This window comes from Sardina pilchardus, chromosome 13 (genome assembly GCF_963854185.1).
Source record: "Sardina pilchardus chromosome 13, fSarPil1.1, whole genome shotgun sequence".
Lineage (NCBI taxonomy): Eukaryota > Metazoa > Chordata > Actinopteri > Clupeiformes > Clupeidae > Sardina > Sardina pilchardus.
Window position 1 is genome coordinate 29527336 of NC_085006.1, and position 5389 is coordinate 29532724.

The following is a 5389-nucleotide window of genomic DNA, read 5'->3' on the forward strand; positions in this document are numbered from 1 at the left end:
CGACTCCACCTGCAGTGGAGGCACCCTTGGGAGTGGAGAGAAGGGATAGGATGCACCCTTAGCAGTGGAAAGAGGGGATAGGATGCACCCTTAGGAGTGGAAAGAGGGGATAGGATGCACCCTTAGGAGTGGAAAGAGGGGATAGGATGCACCCTTAGGAGTGGAAAGAGGGGATAGGATGCACCCTTAGGAGTGGAGAGAGGGGATAGGATGCACCCTTAGGAGCCCTTAGGAGAGAGGGGATAGGATGCACCCTTAGGAGTGGAAAGAGGGGATAGGATGCACCCTTAGGAGCCCTTAGCCCCTTCTGCTCTAGGAGCGAAAACGAGCAAAACCAGGACATGAGGGGTCACACTTTGGAGGCGGAGCTTGAGGAGAAGACCCCGCCCCCTTGGCCCCTTGGGCGTTTGGTAGCAGATGTGTTGTGTTGTGTTGTGTTGTATTGTTGTGCAAGGCTGGAGGTCTCCCAGGGGCAAATTCTTGATTCCTGATGAGACTCAGTCAAACACTTCAGCCTCCCGACGCCCTCCCCACCCAACCCTGCAACCCCTTCCAGCGACACACACACACAGCACATCCAGCCCTCTTGGAGAGTGTGCACACACACTTACAGCGTAAGACAGCCGCAGGCCAAGGCCACACACACACGGTTCCGTGCGAAGAGGAAGGGCGACATGAACAAGAGCGAGAGAACAAATGAAAGGCAGAGGAACGAGACGCTCGATGGAGAGAACCTCCGTCTGTTTTGTTTTTTTTCTTTTTCTCTTTTTTTGTTTTGTCTTGGGAAGGGGTTGATGGGACACATTCTTCATGCGGACGGGAGTCACGCGTGTGTGTCCAGCATCCCTCCCGAACTCACGCGCCCTCCCGCCGTGAAGCGTCTCTAGCCTCCAGACGCCTCCACAGGAAGCAGCGTGCTGTGTTTCCTCACTTACGCGCCCAGTTGAACTGCATTCTGGGTCAGCGAGAGTGTGGAATGGAGCTCCTAACTGGGGCTATTGGAGTCTACACATATGGGGAGGACTCTATGGGGAGGAGTCTACACGTATGGGGAGGAATCTAAACATATAGGGAGGACTCTACACTTATTTTGAACCTGACAAAGAGGCCTCAGAAAGGACTGGGTGTTGTGGGGGTCGGAGGTCGGAGGTCATCTTGCAGCATCGGTGTGGGTCAAGTATACAGTGCTGCACAGTTCTGGCTCAAGCACAGTGTTATTGTACAGCATGTGTGTGTGAGTGAGTGAGTGAGTGCATGTGTGCGTGTGTGTGTGTGTGCATGATTATGTGTGTGTGTGTGTGTGTGTGTGTGTGTGTATGCGTATGCATGTGTGTGAGCGTGTGTGTGTGTGTGTGTGTGTGTGTGTGTGTGTGTGTGTGTGTGTGTGCATGTGTGTGTGTGTGTGTGCGTGTGCATGTGTGTGTGCTTGTGTGTGCATTTTTGTATGTGGGAAAACTTTGCACTAATATTTTTGTATATTGTTTTTCTTCTTCTTTGTAACATTTTGTTTTCATGTTTGTATTTTGGTTTGTGATCACCAGTGAATTCTTATGACAATTCATACACAATGAATTTGATATACATGTATGGATATAATTGATATTATCACAAAGTTAACAACCGGTTCATGGAAACATGATCTATTTGTAAAAGAAAATACCATGGGAAAATTAAGATGGTAAAAGTGACCATTCCAGATGTGTGTGTCCACTTAGTAGTCCGTGATTTGTGCACATTCCCCAACAGACGCTGCTGGCCCAGCTCCAGAAGTCTAAGTCTAAGTTTCGTCTAAGTTGCGTCAGACGAAAGCGCCTCGTTTTGGGGCCCAGATGAACGAGTTCCGTACCAGACCCCCGCTGTAATACACACACACACACACACACACACACACACACACACACTGTCAGCATGCGGAGGGTCGCTGGGCCACAGGCCTTGAAATGGCCCCTGGTACGCTTGGGTCAGTCTTTGACTCTGTGTTTTTATGGTACGCCTTCATGTTAAGCTGTTTTTGTTCTACATTCTAGACCTCGCTAGACGCTAGAGAGAGAAATGCTGAAGGAGATTAAGACTGAGATCCAGGAGTTGTCTTCTGCTCACACTGGCATTTGTGCCCCATCATAGCATGACACTGATATAACCGTAGTATCACATTCATGGAACTGATATAACCGTAATATCACACTCATGGAACTGATATAACCGTGATATCACACTCATGGAACTGATATAACCGTAGTATCACACACATGGAACTGATATAACCGTAGTATCACACACATGGAACTGATATAACCGTGATATCACACACATGGAACTGATATAACCGTGATATCACACACATGCAACTGATATAACCGTGATATCACACACATGGAACTGATATAACGGTAGTATCACACACATGGAACTGATATAACCGTTATATCACACACATGGAACTGATATAATCGTGATATCACACACATGGAACTGATACACACTCACAAGGACCATGTGACACCACATGGGACTGTACAGCTTAATACACACACACACACACACACACACACACACACACACACACACACACACACACACACACACACACACACACACACACACACACACACACACTGTTCTGTGGTCCTTACCTGACCTGTGTTATATCAGTAGCATGCTAGAGGGGTTAAATACAGTGTCACTCATCTTCAGTATCGCACTGCCACGTATTTTATGATGCTTTTTTTTGTCCATACATAGAAACACTCACACACACACACACACACACACACACACACACACACAGAGTTAACTGATTTGTGAAACACCACCTTGTGGAGTGTGGAAGTGGTTTAATTGAAGTCTGAATTGATTTCCACAGTATGAAGTGGCAGTGTGCTTGCCGGCGCTTCATTAACACGCAATCAAACTGTGAGCCAATCCGGGAGAAACGTGCTGATTACAAAAAAAGTAAATGAAATCAAATGCTTATTTTAAAGATTTCAAATAGGTACATGCTGTGGTATGTAGTGCATTTGTTTTATATTTCACACATATCATGCACACATACACATACACACACACACACACACAAACATACATACACTCATACACAGACCTTGAGGTCTACGAAGTGCCTTCAGTATAAAGCCAGTATTTTGCTGTGTATTTTCCAATGAGTTTGTTGCGTTTAGTTTGAATAATCCATTCAATTAGTTGATAAATGATAATGTATTGAATGTTGTTGAAATTACACTCATTTTGTTATCATTGCCGATGTAATTTTGAAAAACAAATTTTATACTGTATGCCTTTTCTATGAAATAAATAGCTACTTCATTCACAGTTCAAGTGTTGAGTTGTGTGTCTCTCCCTCACATATACGCGTGTGCGACACAACTAGTCTTAATTGTTGATCATACACTGTTGCCATTTAGCCATCATATCATTCAGCCTTTCATTCAGCCCTTGCCATAGATCTTATTATGTATTCAAGAGTGTCAAGAGCAAAGATTCTAGAACAGAGCTCAACAATCAAGAAGTTCTTAGAAAATAGAGAGAAGTTTTCTTGAGGACAAGGTGGCTCTGCATTAGCCTGGCTCCGCCTTCCTACAGTATATGTTCTTCCACTCAGTTTTCATTTCCCTTCAGTACGCCGTCTGGCTCTGCGGTATATTCATGGGTTTTCTCAAGACAAAAATGTGCAGGGCCAATCAGCGAACAGAGGGAGTAGCTGATAACGATGACGTTGAGGTCATGCGCTAGTTTGAGCATGTCACGTCACAACCAAACGTTAGCGATTGGTTACGGCAGATCTTAGTGACTGGGCCGGTCCAATAGTTTTAAACATCAACAGAGTATCTGCATTCAAGGAAGTTCAAGCTTGCCAATGGAAAGTGGCCAGACTCTCTGTACATTATGAATGTACGAGAGTATGATAGGACTAGCTAGCTCTGCATGATGTTACAGTAAAGGCACCTTATGCAATTTCAGGAAGTTTATATATTAAAGGCACCTTATGCAGATTTTTTTTCAGGTTTCAGATTTTTTTTGGTGAATCTAGAGCTCCTCCTAAAATAGTGATGTACAGTATTTATATTTTACGCTGCTGTACTCTTCTGTCTATTTCTCACAGCTTAGCTCCCCCTGAACACAATGAGCATGCTTTTTTTGTGGAGGCAAAGGACTAACAAAAGGCAAAAACTATCTCCAGAGAAGCTGCATTGTTGCTTCTCTCATTAGCGACTCGCTACGGCTGTGCTGTGTAGCTATGCTAGGTGAATGATTCCCCGATCAGTTTGTTTACCACCAATTTGACTTCATAGAGGTTATATTCATGTTAAAATGTGCTTAATGTACATTTAAGTATCCTTGTCTCAGTGTATGTAGTAACCATTGAATTATAGAATGAACTTCTGGCAGAAGTAAATGTTATTACCAGTTACTAACCCTAACGGTAAATGCAATTACATATTGAATCAATACACTATGCAAAAAGTGCATTTTACCTGTCGATGAAAGCTTTAGGCAGTTTTGGTAAATATTAGCACTATAGCCTACAGTATGTACATGTGACAATTAAAAAAAGAGAGAAAAATAACTTATCCGTCAGACACATGCAGAGTGCTAGTAACTATTGTCAGCAGGTGAGGTGTGTGCACTCTCCTGGTCACTCCAGTGCTGATCCAAAGCTGCTCTTGGGGGGGGTGTTAAAGATTTGAGTTATTTATTCATCTGTTTACCTGGTCATGGGGGCGGCAAATAGCCTGACTCTCGCCAGACCCTTGTAGTTCCGCCATGCTCCACCAGAAGCGTTTCGCTGAGCTCCACACAAGGGTCTGGACGCGAGGGCAATCCAAACCCCTGTGCCAGTGATAAAAAAATGAGCAGCCAATCAGGAGCGCCGAAGCGAGTGTTTGATTCAAATCACAATGGCGGCACGCAGCGAGGAGTCTTGTGCTGACATTGATTCTGCTATTTCAACCGTTTTGTCGAATCTATCGAGTATTCATTCTTTCAGAGAATAGTTTTGAAGACATTTATTGGTGGCAAGGATGTTTTTACTCTTCTTCCGACCGGGTTTGGCAAGAACTTGAAGAAGCCTAGCACGTCATTCAAGATAACAGGCAAGTGGTTTATCAAATCACATGCGAGGATGTTTTACAAGGACCCGCCTTCAGAAATACATCTCCTATCGAGAAGTCCCAGATCCTTGTGTGAAGCAGACAGCGAACTACAGGATCTGGCGAAAGTCAGGTTAGGCGGCAAAGCCTTCGATTCATATTTACCAGATTTCTGGTCATCTCTCCCAGCTGCATAAAACTCCATCGTGTTACAGCTGGACTGTGCATCTTCTTGAAGCAAAACACCACAGTCAACCAGCCGGAACTGGTTTCATCTTCGCTAT

General features: G+C 44.5%; 1 protein-coding gene across 1 annotated transcript in view; it reads left to right on the plus strand.

The window, feature by feature from the left end:
- LOC134099379 (tyrosine-protein kinase receptor UFO) overlaps nt 1-3325 on the plus strand; it is a 64319-nt gene extending 60994 nt beyond the window's left edge. The window contains 1 exon segment of the mRNA XM_062552221.1: nt 1-3325. This exon segment is cut by the window's left edge and continues 1513 nt beyond it. The gene's annotated coding sequence lies outside the window, so the exon portion shown is untranslated.
- Nucleotides 3326-5389: the final 2064 nt, after the last annotated feature.